Raw genomic sequence first — 16874 nt, 5'->3', positions numbered from 1 at the left:
GCTCTAGAAGTGAGATGTAACTTTAATAAACAGCGTTTCTGTGTTACAATGGGGCTTAAATCCTGACTGATATTGTTCACAAACAGTTTCTCTGTAAAACTGAACATTGTTGAAAGGACTATATTTTTTAAAAAATACCAGGGATGTGAAATGCAGTTCCTGGAGGGCCACAGCCCTGCAGAGTAGCTTCAACTCTAATTGAACACACCTCAGTCAAGCTCTTGATTTGTTGATGGAGTATGGTTGGTGTGTTGGTTATGAACTCTGCAGGACTGTGTCCTGAATGAAATACAAGAAAAATATCAGTATAAGAAACATCTTGATTGATACCTGGACAAAAATCATTTAGTTGCTCACAGACTGCAAAGACTTCCTCACAAAAAGAGCTCAGAAGGCTAGATCTAGAAGTCATTTCACCTGCCAACAGTGTGGAAAGAGTTTTGACCATGAAGGAAAACTGAGAGTCCACATGAGGATCACACTGGAGAGAAACCTTACACCTGCAAATCAGTGTGGAAAGAGTTTTACTCGAGGAGGAAGCTTTAACAGGCACAAGAGAGTTCACACTGGAGAGAAACTGTTTACATGTAAACTATGTGGAAATAGTTTCACACAGCAAGCAAGCTTTAACAGGCACATGAAAATTCACACCAGAGAGAAGCATTAAGCATTTATGTGGCAAGAAGAGCAGGGTGCGAGAGCTGTGGGAACAGAGCGAGTCTCAAGGAAGGAGATCCGGAAGGATAAAAGAAGGAGTGATGACAGTGCAAGACGAGAGAGGACAGGCCTGGACTTCATGTTGTGCTTTATTATGTTTTATGCGACAGTCATCTGTGAGGGGCTGCTGCTTTACTTTTTATTTTGTTTTGTTTATTTTATAATTAAAGGTTGTTTATTTTATAATTTATAATTTTTTTATAAGTTATGTTCTGCTTGCTACATGTATATTGTCAGTATGCGATTTTGGTGTGAATCAGACACTGAAGATTTGATCAGAATTGTGTTGAAACAAGGCAAAGAACCACAAAAAGTCTCAAGTTTCAAGTTTACTTTATTTATATAGCACATTTAAAACCACCACAAGACTGACCGAAGTGCTTCTCAAAAGAAACAGCATCATAAGAGTAGTAAGAACACACAAAACAGACTAAAACAAAGAACCAGAATAAAATTAAACACAAATAGAAAATATAATAGGCAGGAATATAAAACCTAATAGGCCAATGAAAACAGATGGGTTTTTAAAAGACACTTAAAAATGGTCAGACTAGGGGGTCATTCGGCTCTCCACTGGCAAGTCATTCCAGAAGTGAGGACCAATCACAGAGAAAGCACGGTCACCTCTACACTTAAGTCTGGAATGTGGAATTAAAAGAAGGTTCTGGTCACCAGATCTTAGGCTTCTCGAGGGAATGTGTTGATGCAGCAATTCAGATCGGTAGCTGGGTGCTTGATTGTGTAAAGATTTAAAAACAAACAATAAGATTTAAAAATGTATTCTAAATTGAACAGGCAACCAATGAAGGGCCTTTAAAAAGCGGAGTAGTGGACTGATCCATTTTTTCTTTTTTAAAAGAAATCTAGAGGCAGCATTTTGGACCAGTTGAAGACGGGCAATCTGAGCTTTAGAAATGCACAGTATAATGAGTTACAGTAATCAAGACGTGACGTAATAAAAGCTAGCACCGTCTTATCAGTGAGGAAATTATTCATTTTTGCAAGTATACTGAGCTGATTAAAACTGGACTCAATCACAGTGGAAATTTGTTTATCTAATTTTTAATGAGTCATCTAAAATAACACCCAGATTCTGTACCTGTGAAGACCTAAAATCCTTTCATATATGCTTTCATATTTTCTGAAGGGCCAAAAAAACAATTACTTCAGTTTTCTCCTCATTTATGGATAACATTTTTTGAGATAACCATGATTTAACCTCATCTAGACAGGATAAAAGAGCAGTCATGGCCAGTGGATCATTTTTCCTAAAAGCTAAATAGATTTGAGTATCATCAGAATAAAAGTGAAGCGACACTCCATGTTTTCTAAAAATAGATCCCAGAGGTAGAATATATAATGAAAATAGGGAGGGGGACGAAATAGAGCCTTGTGGAAGGTCACAGGGGAGAGAAGCAGTGGAAGCTAAAAATTCTCCTAGCCTAACCACATATTTCCTGTTAGATAAAAATGACTGGAACCACTTCAGAACTGTGCCAGAGAGACCCACCCAAGATTTCAGTCCATTGAATAATACAGAATGGTTAATAGTGTCGAAAGCAGCTGATAAATCTATGAGTTACCAGTCCTAGTTTAACTACTTTTTCCTTAAAAAACCTAGAGAAGCTTTCATGAAGAGCAACAGAGGCAACAGACATAGTATTGACCGGGGATTAATAACACAAAACAAGACTTTAGGTCTTGACTGATTATGTAGTATTAAATTTGAAAAATAGGTTGCCTTAGCAGCTTTGGCGGCTCTCTGATAAACTAATAAACTGTCTTTATCAACTGTAGTGAGATGGTGTATTCTGTCCTTTTTCCACTTATACTCAGCCTTTCTACAATCTTGCCTTAGGAGCCAAGTCTCAGCAGTATGCCATAATTCAGATTTAGGTTTGTGGTTTAGAGGCTTTAGAGGAACAGTCTCATTCAATACATCGAGCCAGGCACTATTTAACAGACTCAGATGTTCGTCCAGGTCCGCTAACGGGGAGTCCAGGAATAGATGAGAACAGGACTTGGTAAAGCGCTGACTAAAATTCTCACTGAACTGAGGAGAACAAACCCGGGACATAGATGACGCTTTAGTAGAGACATGAAGAAGACTGGGAAGAGACATGGACAATAAAATAGGTCTGAGATCAGAGAGCATATAATCAGAATGTTTAAATCTTTGAATGTTATAATCGCCCACCAATAAAAAAATGATCAAACTTAACAATGTTACCAATAAAACCAGTGAATTGCTGTAGAAAGTCCTTGACTGAATGTGGAGGACGGTAGATCACCCCTAAAGCCGAGTTCAGACTGCACGATTTTCAAAGTGCGGGTCACTGTTCTTTTCCACACTGCATGACTATCTCGGCCAGCATTCAGTCGCTGCTGTGTTCACACTGCACGATGGATCGGCGACAGAAGGTTTCACACTGCATGACGTTTACATTATAATGAATTGCCAACAAGTGTCTGACATGCAAACTACGTATTAATTCACAACCAAACACACGCGAGATGTGACAAGGGAAACAACGAGATATCAAGCACTCAAGACCGGAGTTCTCATGTGAGACTGGGCTAGCTCAGATGAAACGTCAAACAGACACGGGTGCTCCTGCCAAAATTCTACTAATTTTTCTTCCACGGTTTCTTGGGTCCACATAGACCGAGAAGAAGGCTTTTTCTGAAACTTAGCCATGCTTGCTGATATTGTGGTAGATACAAATCCCTGAACTCCCCGTCTCTTTATCTGCTCTCTCATTGGCTGTTTGAAAAAGAATGGGTGCACTGCTTGCTTTTTTCTTGATGATTTTGCCATTACTTTTCACTCCAAAACATAGAAACAATTTTCCTTACTACAGTAATAATCAGATCACAAGTCAGAAATTTTTTCTATTTCCAGAGCATATAGACCAGAATTTTCTTTAAATCCTCCCCGTGAACTGCCCCGCTGCTCTTTTCTTGCTCTCTCATTGGCTGTTCATCGCCGACGTAGTTTTCAGTAAAGTAAGAACACTTTTCACACAGCATGATTTTTCGCCGAAGGTCCAAAATATCTCACGGGCGTCGGTGACTCGTCGGCGATTCTCTCAGATCGCGTCTTTGCTCATTCACACTGCGTGATTGTCCACTCGCGTGAACGAGCAAACGATTTGCCTGTGATTTCGGGCATTTGTCGGCGATTTCTCAAAACCTGTCGGCGAGGCAAAAAACTGGGCTAAAATCGTGCAGTCTGAACGCGGCTTAAGCAGACAGGACCGTTCCAGTTGAGATGGAGAAAATGTTAGTGGTGTGAATATTCACAGGGACGGCACGACATTAGCACGATGAGTTTTTTCATCACAGTCACTAACCCACCCCCCTCGTCTATTTTGGCGAGAGGAGTTTACAAACGTACAGTCAACCGGGACCAGTTCAGAAAAAGGGGTAAGATCACCATCTTTAATCCATGATTCAGTGATGAACATGAAATCCAAATTGTGCGAAGAGAAAAAGTCATTCAGCAGAAAAGTCTTGTTCACCGCTGAATGAGTGTTGATTAAACCATACTGTGTGGAGGGACACCTCCGGAGGAGAGTGAGAGTCTGCGCAGCGGCCGCAGCACACCAGGAGCCGCTCCACCCTCTTCAGAGCAGACAACGCCGCTCCGAGGAAGACCTTTTTGATCTCTTCCTTGCTTGAAACCGGTTTACTGGAGTCCCCTCTAAAACCCACAGACTGTCTTTACATATAAACATGCATCAGATCATTCTTCATTTGAATAATTCCAAATGTCTGACTGTCACCGACGTAATATGCTTTTATATATCAAGACAGGCCATCATGAATAACTATTGAGTTGTTTACAGTGAGTGTGTGGTTCTCTTATGATGTAAATATCAAATTATTTTTTGCAAATACTGATATCAGTTAATACTTGGTAAAACTGTTTTCATATTCTCAGTATAGTAATCAAGTATCATCTATTTTTACAAGAGTGGGAAAACTAGGAACGATGTGAGTGAGAAGATGTTTTGATTTATATGAGGGCAGGAGAAAAACATAGCTGCACCTCAAGATAAACTCATGTCTATGTAGTGAAGACCCCCTCGTCTATGCTGCTGACTTGTGTGGCGGAGTGACTGATGGGGCGGAACCAAAAATGAGGAAGATTAGTTCCGCCCGGACTATATATCGCCAGGAACGCCGGCGAACACAAATCAGCGTGTTATTGGGAACGTTGTCTGTGGCGATCCTTGTGAAGAGGATGACATAATAGGATAGAGAACACACGAAAGGTGGCGATCCTTGGTGTGGGCAACTGCGGAGCTTTAGTTTACAGCTACAATAAACGTACATTACTGTGGGTGTCAACAGAGCGGAGGAGAGAGTTGGAGCCAGTTGTTGGTGAAAAAGCAAAGAGAGATACACATACAGGGCTGAGTATACGAATATCTTTATTGGAGCATTGTGGTTCAGATGCATTGTGTGATGTGAATTTAACACACATTGAAGATCTGCTAGGATTCTTGAGAATCCAGTTGATGTCGGATGTCCGGTTATCTGGAAGAGAACAGATCCAGTGTTAAATACGCTGAAATATTCATCGAGGTCAAAGTTTTTTGCGAAGTTGTGAAAAGTGTGGCGGCCCCACCGTAATAGGATTCAGCCGGAACCAGCGAAAAAGGAGTCTTGGTGCCTTTCGTGGCTGTGACGTTCCCTCTGGCCGTCTGCGTTTGATGCCCCCAACGTCCAGGAACTGTGTCCTATGTGGGACCTTCCTCCGGAGGAGTGTGTGGAGTGAGAGTCTTTTCTTTTGTCATACACTTGAAGTCTGCAGTGTCGTGCTGTGCATGTTGTCATCACCCTCTAGGCTGGAGAGCTAAACCCAACCAGCTCTTCACCGGTGTTGTGAGACGACCGTCTTTTATCCGCTCCGCTCGAAGACCGAGTGGCGAGACGTGGTGAAAACAATCAGCAAGTAAGGAACAGTGTGCATATTGTGGGGGACGACGACGAGTGTTTATTGAGAGAAGTTGCTGATGGAACATCCAGCTGTGTAGCCCTTGTGTATGAATACCTGTTTGTGGAGTACTTTCAGAGGTTCGCCCCAGTCTAGATCTCTGGTCTGTTGTTTTGGAAGAGAGGATAGGGAAAGCGTTCGAGTCATTCCTGAGGTACATACCCGGTGGCACAAAACCTACCCTGTCTTTACATATAAACAGCTGCGTTCAGGATGCATTCTTCATTTGTAATAATTCCATTCATGTCGAAGACTGTGTTACCCGACATAATATGCTTTTATCCAAGATTAGTGTTTGAATGCCATCATGAATAACTCTATTGAGTTGTTTACAGTGAGTTGTGTGGTTCCTTCTTATGATGTAAATATCACCTCTTCGAATTATTTTTTGTCAAATACTGATATCAGTTTAATACGCCTCAAGCTAAGAAACTGTTTCATATTCTCAGTATACGCCCCGAGTAATCAATCGCCCTTGCATATATTCATTCTATTTTTACAACCGTGTACCCAAAACTAGGAACGAGGTGTGCACCTCAGATTCAGATACATACCTTTTGATTTATACTGAAGGCAGGAGAAACAAAGCTGCACCCTCACGTGAAGGAAAGATAAACTCATGTCTACCTGTCCCCGTGAAGACTATAGGCTAACAGGAGGGTTTCTGCACACAATTAGACTCTCTCGTGTGTCTGAGTTTAGCGAGGTTAGGGAGGTGCAGCTATGCGCTCCGATCTGTGACCTCATCTACTCACTCTTTTTTTTATTTCTTCTTTGTTTCTTTTCTGTCAAGAGTGTTGTTTTCTAATTAAGTTTTGCCACAAAGCTGTGTCTCTTTGTCTTTGCCCTCCTCAAACTCTGACCAGCCTGCAGGACTCCACTTCCATCCTTCAGTTAACACCTGAAATCACAGAAAACTCAATGTGAGGGTTGAATTAATGATTGATGGTTGTTCGGGTCTAAGATATGCTGCTAGAAACTTGGGATTTTATATTCTCACTCTCTTAAAACTCATTCTTTCCTCTCTTTCTTTCTTTCTGCTACTTGTGTGAATGTGTGTGTTTATGTGTTAGATTAGTTTACATCTATTAGAGTTGTTTAGTAGTCTTGATTGTATTTTAAAAGAACTTTTAAAAGAATCTTGTGTTTTGTTCTTTCAAGGTAATGTCTTAAACTGCAGACCTTGTTACTGTTCACTCAAACCAACTCAAAGGGAAATATTTTAAAAAGCTAATTTGACAACCTTGTAAAACACAAAAGAATTGCTTATAACTTTTGACCAATAGGTGGCACTGTCAACAAATTGGAATGAAACCAGTTACATCCAGCTATAACAAAAAATTTTCACTAAATCTCTGCACTTATAGGTCTTACTAGATCACTCTATATCTGGGAATGTTTTCAATTTGTATTTGAACCAGTTACATCCTCAATTAGGAAATTACTTTTTCTCTTAACATTATTAAAAACCTTGAGATGGAGACTACTGGAGATCTTTACTTATGATGACAATACAGAACCAACAAAAGAATAAACAGAAGTAATAGTAAAATAAAATATAATAAGTAAAAATCAGTAAATACATAGATGGATAAGAAAATAAAGAAATACAACACAAATGTATGTTTGTACTCTTGAGTTGGAGTTTCAGTCATCTCTCAGATAATACACCTTGCTTTAACTCAGATCCTGTGAGATCCTTCTGGAGAAACCGGCCTCAACAGGAAGATCAGTTCTCCTGTGACACAGTAACATACAGTAACTACACTGAGCATGAATACTCAACTTACTTAGAAACAGAATCACATTAAAACTCCATTCTGTTAGATCCTATGTTTCTAGCAAAAATACAGACATAACCAGTTATACATACACCAATAGAGTTAAATCTGTTAAATGTTTATTGACGTTAACAAACAACACAGTTTGAATAACAAAGCCAAGTATAATTGCATAAGAATTTATACACACACCAATACAGTTTAATCTTGATCCTTTATGATTTTCCTCTATGATATTAAGCTACTTCAAAGTCTGAGGACTGAATTCCTTCGGTCATGAACTGGCAGAAGTCTTCATACTCCAGATCTACTGGGAGCTTCAATGTTATGCTGCAGGTGTTTCTGGGAACATCTTCCTGTTTCTATTCAGGTTTTCATGCAGAAACTCAGTTGTTGGAGTTTCTCTAAAACCAAAGGCAGAAGCAAACACCAGCTCATCCTCTAAATTGAGCTGAACTACGCAATTACAGTAGTTCTTGTCATCTGTTACTAGTATATATTTTACTTTTTTATTAGCATTTTTCAAATGATTTTTAAAGACAAACAGCAATTTAATTTTCACTTACAAAAAAAATGCTTGATTTAAATATGTAAAAATGTATTATCTGTTGATAAATATCTCATACTCAAAGCCACATTTATTAAAGCAATAAGTCAATATTTTATTTTTAAATTAAAATTTGTTAAAGCAATAAGAATTCTGCTCCTGTCCCAAACCTAAAATGTTTGATACCGATACCTTGACTTTGATACCGGTTCCTGAACAATATTTTTTTTTAATACCAATTTTATGAAATCCATTTTAACAAGATTACATTACACATTACCTCAGAGAAACTTTGGTTTTATTTTTTCAGGTTGTTGACTTTTATTTTGTACTGACTGTCCTGAGCCACTGCACAAAGGAACAACATGTAACCCACACAATATATCAGTGTAAATATATTTTTGATAAAGTACAAGCAGTTTTAAGTCAATATGTGATGCTCACTGCTGCTTAAGATCTTTAAATCACGCAGGAGTTGGTTACTGGACTCTGAGGACAGTGTAGATGAAGTAATCTGTAGTGCTTTATCTCTGTCTGAATCTTCTCTGTGGTGCTGCTGACAGTGATCTGTCTTCTTGCTTCAGCTGCCATGTCCTCCACAGCAAACAGGGCCTCAAGGACAGAGAGCTTTGGCCTCTTCTGTGAACTAATAAGTAAAGAAATACAGAGAAATATAAAACATTATCAAGGTAAATGTGAACAAGTTAATTTTCCTCTGAAAATGAAATGGTAAAAAATAGGATGTCTTTATATTTTCTCACCAGTGTTGTTACTGTCTTCATCAGATGAGCTGTCATCATGGTCACCTGCTCTCTATCTGCTCACCCTGAGTCTGTGTTCAATAGAGTATGAGGATCATATATATTGATCTACAATTCAAGAGAAGTAGAAGATTCCCAATAACATTTAACACCAGTACTGAGGTCCTTTTCATCAGCTCCTCCTCCAGTCTGGTCCACATTTCATCTGCATCTTCTGACTTGAATCTGGGATCCAGGGCTGTGCGCTCCTCCAAGAACTGCCTGATGTTGCCATCCTAACAATGAGTGCCTGAGTAATCCTAATGAAAACAAGTGAGAATACAATAGGTTTACACTACAGACTTGGTATCTTCTTGAGAGGTCATTCAAGACAGTGTCCTTGATGGTGTTTGTGAAGGAGGAGTCCTCATTATTAACTGTGAAGTGGTGCTGGAGTTTATTCAAGATCAGAATCTGACCCAAGGTTGGGCTCCTTTCAGCAGAGACGCAGATGGTTTAAGTGTAAAGTATCTTTGTATCTTTGGCAGACTGTTCTGCTTTTCTGATGTCCTCATCAGAATCTGTCTGCAGTCTGAAAAATATCATCAGTTTCATTAGCTGGGCTATAGTTTTATGAGCACAATTGTTCAGACTGAAAATGCTGAAAATATTATAAGCTAATCACAAAATTCTTTAGCTGTCTTTGTCCATTGATTTCTGAAGCTGAGGGTCCATGGAGGTGGTCTGGATGGCAGGGAACTGCTCCAAGAATCACTCCACCAAGAGGAACAGGTTATTCCACCTTGTTCTCACATCCAGGATGACAGCATGTTCTGGAAGACCAAGAGTGAGAAAGAGGAAATTAGTGTGTGTGTGTGTGTGTGTGGTTAGTGGATGTTCATCTGCAGAGATATTTTACTACATGATTTAGAAAAATAATTTTCCTAAACTATTTCACCTAAGTGTTTTACACTAAGGTTGATCTATTTTGATTTCTACTTACCGAGAAGATGGACAGGTTAACCATCCAAACAATATCTATTGTTACGTAGTCACCGCGCACAGAAAGAAATGTTAACTTAAGTAGAACACAAGCATGTACCACTACAAGTTAGAGATTTTGTTTATTTGTTTGCTAAACATTAACCTTACCTGTCAGAGTCCCAATCATAACGCTGCTATCTTATCACGCTGTTGTCATTGTGCTTGGTAAAATATAGCCACGCTGGGCCAATAGCCTCGCACCTTAAGACACGAGCCCAGAATCAAGCTGTATTTCCGGGCCAGCGTACTGTTAAAAACCTTCCCTTAACACTCCTCTTTGAAGCAAACGTCACACAACCCCAGCAAGTCACTGGTGAGGGGAAAACTATGACTCGCTTGCAGGAAACTTTGATGTTTTTTCTCTTACAGCTAAAGACTTAAGACTTCAACATCACAACCATCTTTATATGATTTATGGGGTATTAAAAGGAATAATAATAAGCTGTAACAAAGATGGATTTAATTTGTGTGAGCATGCTAAATCAAACTATCATAATTTCACATTAAAAGAGAACACACATACTTGTTCAGTCACAGCTGCTCGGTGTGTTTGTGACTACAGGAATGCACAAAACAACCCCATTAGGGCTTTTAGGTCCAAAAATGCATACACATATAACGCTACAGAAAAATACTTGACCAAACCTTGTATGTTTCTGTCAAAAGTTATTTAGAAAGAATGAGGCCTAATTTTTCTTGATGTAGTACTCTGTGGAGGTTTTTTGACCCGCTATCCCCATCTCACTGAACTGTTATCCTTTCAGCCCAAAGCAACAGAGGGAGCTCACAGACAGACAGGTATACGAGTTACACGAGTTTATGAAATTAATGACTTGCGGATGCAGAAGTCCGCATTACATGGAGGAGGTAGGAATAGAAATATGTTTATACCAATATAAATACGATTTTTTTCTAGTTCTTCAAACGGTCTTGGTATTTTCATAATCATAATGTGTTGTTATATATGGTGATTGTTAGCATATGCAGCCTTTTTCATTATGTATAATACATTTCTGCCTCATACGGTGATCAGAATGTTCCATTGGGTCGCAATCGACCAAGTTAATTCAGACACTCGCTGGTGTCTGCAAGAGAGTTCTGCCATTGTTTTAAAGTGTCTTTAAATGGTGATGCTAGCTGGTAGCTTCAATATGAAAACATGGATGCGGCGGTGCTGACTGTCTCGAACTCAGATAAACACCTTTGTTCATGGACCACTCTTCTAGACCGCCGCATGGCCCATTTGCGTCCAAGGTATTCGCGGGCCGAAATTGGTAGCTAGGATTTACACAAGCTCCAGTCTTGGATCCAGAAAACCTGAGAAAAAGATGATGCCAACCCCTCAGAGGACCTCAGATGATGCCTAACCAGGACAAACATACAGAACTACCACATTTTGCTATAAGTTTGATTGCATCATATAAATAATTGCTGTTAATAGTGTTCATCGTCTGGGTGGACTACGTTTGTATTCATTTTTCTGAAAATTCCTATCATATGCACATAAACTGACAGTTACCACTGATAAGCTACTACTAAATATTGTAGAAAGTAATTTTCTGTAAAGTTGTTTAGCAAAGATTTGTATCTTAAAACGCGCTATACAAATAAACTTGAATTGAATTGAATTGATCAAGACCCAGAAAATGACGTCAGTGAAAACACGGACTGGCCCTGGCATGCACTAGCACTATTGTGATCAAAAGCCTGTAGGCCAGCATGTGTTATACATCCTGGGTCCTGCTAATTGTGAAGCTGTAATCTGCTGATTGGTCAGTCTGAATGTCTCACATTTGGTTTTTTAGTCACATGGTCAAGGAAGGGATAAAATAAGATGGCTTTTAACAAAAACCCACCAATTCATGATCTCAACAAATTAGAATACTTCCTAAAACATTTAGTGAATTGTTGGCGTTCTGGGAAAGTATGTTAATTTACTGTACATGTACTCAATACTGGTAGGGGCTCCTTTTGCTTTAATTACTGCCTCCATTCGGCGTGGCATGAGGTGATCAGTTTGTTATGGCACTGCTGAGGTGGTATGGAAAGCCCAGGTTTCTTTGACAGTGGCCTTCAGCTCATCTGCATTTTTTGGTCTCTTGTTTCTCATATTCCTCTTGAGAATACACCATAGATTCTCTCTGGGGTTCAGGTCTGGGGAGTTTGCTGGCCAGTCAAGCACATCAACACCATGGTCATTTAACGAATACATCCCCAAATGTTAACTCGTCCATAATTTATATCCTGATTCCACAAACAGAAAAAAATAGCTTTTATGTGATTTGCTTATACATACTTTCCATTTATATTACTCTCATGTTCAGGAAATATCCAGAAAGAACAAATATACAAAATATCAGAAACGTAAACATATGTAAACTTGCTTAACTTTACATAACTAAACTAGGCTACGTACATAGACTCGGAGGGTTCACCTGTAGTCACACACTGCCCTCGGCTGCACCTGTTACAAACTCCAATAACCTGTTCTACACGCAGGGCCCGCTTTCATCTGCTGCACCTCCTGCACACACAGGACTCCACTTCATTACTTGCACACGGCAACGCCACAATCACCTCCTGAACACACAGGCTCCACTTCCATCTACTGCACACAGCAAAAACTCATATCACCTCCGCACACACAGACTCCTTCATCGCTGACACACAGCAACTCCATATCACTCTGCAAAACACAGACTCCACTTCATCTGCTGCAAACGCGCAGACAACTACATATCCAACCTCCTGCACCACACAGACTCCACTTCACGCTGATCCAGACACGGAAGGATTTAGGACGAGCATGCCTTCGCAGAAGTAGACGCAGTTTGCCTCCGCGGTTTTGCCTTGACCATAGCGACCACATTGTTATTCGAATGTGGAGGTTTCAGTAAAGAAAACCAAATTGTAAACAAATGCTCTTCCATGGTCGTGAGCATTCCTGCAGCAGATGAGTGAAGGTAACAGTTCCGTAACTAACCATGTGCAAGCCACAGGAATTGTTAATTACACACATTAAGCTCTCTAGAATCACCGAGTACAGTGCACATTAAGCAATGGCACTGGCCGTATAACAATTCCCGTATGTCTGTAACATGTGTGCCATTCATGAATCTATGATATTTCTGTTTAAGGTCAGAACTTCATTTGAGCACCACCTGCAGTTCCCGCACGTACGGGAGCCAAACCACGGCGCTGCTGGGTTATTTCAGCACACACAGACATATTGGATCTTCTTCTGACGTCACATCGCGAAACCAATTGCCACCAAGACCTGACAAAGGTCTAAAACCTCCTCAAAGCTCACCATGAAACCTCCCGGGTGCTCAAATGGAGGAAATTTATAAGTCTTTCCAAATAAAACCACGCCAACTTGAGATTCCCACAATTGCAGCCGAAGTTTTCCGCTAACATACTCGAAAATCACGCTCTGGTCTTCAGTTGTCTGCCCCTGGAACTCCACATTGTTGGTCCCTGCCCTCAAATGCACTATGCACCCAGTGACTTCATCAATCTGACAAAATATTAACAAAAAGTTTAGACTTTAGGTTGGCTTGAGAAAGACAGATAGATGTTTTATTTAGCAACAAATCCAAAATTAAGCAAGCTACTCAAAATTATGGTGAGCTACAAATTATTATTTACTAATTTGTAATAATGTATTTTATGTTACTCCAATTATTCAATTTTATCAGTGAACATACAGTTATCATAAAATCAATTATAGCATTTATAGCAACAATAGGAAAATAATTTTAGGAAAAGCTAGTTTTGTGAGAGACACAGTAACCAGTGGTGAAGGTAACGAGGAAAATTTATTGCTACATTATGAGACACAATTACCTGCTCCCTCCAAAATCAACAGAAATGCACATTCAAGACAAAGGAGGTAAGAAAATGCACCCTACACAATCTAAATAATCTAATGCAACTGTCACTTTTGAAGTGATATGTGAAAATAAATGTGTTGTGGCAGTTGCTCACGTGGCGTGTAAGATGACTTTTTATTAATTTATTCTCAACGTTGAGCTTTAAAACAAAATCACACACGTCTCTGTTGAGGTCATGATGCAATAACCACTTTTTTTTTCAGACGAGTTTAAAATAGGTACTGGTGAAGAAAACAATCAGCTGAAATTTTTCACTATTCCTCCTTAAATAGGTGTCATTGTGCCACGCTGAGGGTAGCAGTATGTGCTGACACCCAGAGGGTACCTATGATAAGGTAATCCTTTTTCTCAGATCAGATCCTGTTAGAATAGGTTTTATTATAATGTAATTCTTCCTAATATTGTAAAAATGAATATATATTGATTTGAATTAAAAATTACCCAGAAAAAAGAAAAAAAAAAAACAGAGAAGATAGACAGACAGATAGATAGATAGATAGATGGATAGATATTGCCTTTCATTCACTATGGAGTTTGTGGGCTGTAATCGGGCCTTATGCAAAATTCACTTTTACATGGTGTTTGACCATAAATGTGTGTTGGCAGTGTGTGAGCAAAACCACCCTAGAATGATAAAAATCCACCCAGTGGTTTTTTTACAATCTCAATAATTCATAAGCACTGTCTCAGAACGCCCTGTTCTAAGATTGCTCTCACTGTGACGTAGAATTGCGCTAAGCCCCACCGACGTGGTTTGATTGACAATCTGGTTTTGGCATAGACCCCGCCCCGGTGATCTGTACCACCATCCTCCATTGTTTCAAAGACAGCCGGTAATGTCTCCTAAGAAAACATAAGTGTTCTGTTGTGGGATGTAATAATGAACATAGTAGTTTTCACTTACTTCCGGCATCAGAGCCACTGAAAATGCAGTGGATGGATTTTATTTACGAAGGAAAGGCGCCACTCAAAATTCCAAAATACGTTTTATGTTTGCGCAAATCATTTTTTGACTGACTGTTTTGAGAACGAGGGTCAATTCAAAGCAGGTCTTGCTTCAAAGTTGAATCCTCAAGTGTGGATCGTTGCCTACTGTTCGCGATCCAACGTCACCTCCAGAAGAAGTAAGTGTATTTAATGTTTTTTGAGCAAAATAGTCATTTCAGTCGATGTCAGCCAATTCAATAAAAAAATGCGTCTAAAGTTGTTGTCGATCGTCGTAGAATGTCTGTGTATATAATTTAAACCTTGTCTGTATAGTGTGTATCCACACGTATATAATTTTTTTTTAAAGATATTGTATTAAAACTGTGTACGTTTTCTGTAAAGACAAGACATCAAAATTGCTATGTTTATACAAAGGCCAGCACATCGACACGAAGCTGTTAGAACGAGGGATATTGGCGTGCAGACAGAAACATCACAGCTATGCAGTGTTGGTACACAACTGTCAATGAGGACGCTTCAAACACACTACAGGAGTATCAGTATGTTTATGTTTTTAACTATATTTATATTATATAGTATACAATATAATTGTATTAACTAATTGTATGTTTATATGCACATTTCGAAATTCATTTTCTGTAAAGTTGCTTTAAAACAATGTATTGTGAAAAGTACTATACAAATAAATTTGAATTGAATTTAATAGCCACGATAGAGAAAGTGAATCTTTGCTGAAAACTTTGCTGAATTATATATTCCAGGTGTCCAGACAGAGACAACATTGTCAAGTTTTTGATGTTAGCACAAAATTAGTTTCTCATACAGCTGTTGCGTCTCTTCCACACCCCTCAAGACTTCATCAAAGAGACCTTGTCTGGACCTTGAGGAAGATGAAGATATCCTACAGGAATGCTCTTCAATACTAACAGCACAAGAGACTGATGTCACATTTAATCCTGCAGAGGCAGACACATCCAATAACAGAGCCAAAGGACTTGTCGTAAGTTTATATTATATTTTAGAATAATGTTTGTTTTAATTATAGCATATCTAATTTTTATGTAGTGCTTATGTAAATTAATGTTTTTTTTTTTTTCTTTCAGAGCTCAAGAATCCAGCCCTATTCAAAAAATGTGTAAATATATTGTCTATGAGACCTGGCATCATGGAACTGTTTGAGGTGTGCCCGGTATGTCATAGAAGCTGTTATATAAGATCACAAAGGATTTGGAACATTTCTACGGTGTTGAAACAAACTCTGCCACCATTGTCAGTTCTCACGGAAATGGAACAGTCAGCCGATTTTGGGCAGTACTCCAGCTGGAAACCTTCACCTTTCTGCTGCTGTGTATCTCAGTGGTGCTTCATTTTTCACAATTGAAAAGGTATTTGTAAATGAAATAATTAATAGCTTTGCAGTTACATGAGACTAAACATTTATAATGTAAAAAATTGTATGTTTATTCATTTATTAATTTACTGCTTACCAACTCTTCTCTATGTGTTGTCAGATATTTGCAGCTATGAAGTTACATCTTTTCAAGTACGACACCTTTCGTCGTCATGCACGAATGTGCATTGAGCCTGCTATTGTTTACAAATGGAGAAACTGGCTGGATGAGATGCTACAGCTGTTGGCGCAAAGGGAAAAGGTCATTGTTTGAGGAGATATGAGGGCTGACTCACCAGGTACATTGTGGGACAAATTTACATTGTTTTTTTATAAAGAAAAAAATATATAGAATTTTACTCTTATAGACAGGGCACATTGTGTAATAAGAGATTATGTATTTTTGTTTTTGAAGGGCACTCTGCCAAATATGGCAGTTACACAATGATGGACCTGGAGACAAACACCGTTGTTGATGTACAACTCGTCCAGGTAAATGAGCAGAAACCTTTGATCCTGGAAAACTGAATATTTTACTTTTAAACGCAAAAAAATCAAATATATATTTTAATCACTTGTCAGAGTAATGAAGTGGGAGGAAGTTACCACATGGAAAAGGAAGGTTTGAAGAGAGGTCTTGACTTTTTGGATGCTCGTGGAGTGACTCTGGACTGCATTGTGACTGACCGACATCCGCAAATACAAAAGTTCCTCAGGGAACGCAATGTCAACCAATTCTATGATGTCTGGCACGTAGAGAAAGGTAAATAACCTTACTACCATCATATCATTTTCTAGATATTTACAGACTA

The sequence above is a fragment of the Cyprinus carpio genome, chromosome A4 (assembly GCF_018340385.1).
Source record: "Cyprinus carpio isolate SPL01 chromosome A4, ASM1834038v1, whole genome shotgun sequence".
Classification (NCBI taxonomy): Eukaryota; Metazoa; Chordata; class Actinopteri; order Cypriniformes; family Cyprinidae; genus Cyprinus; species Cyprinus carpio.
This window is presented reverse-complemented; position numbering follows the sequence as displayed.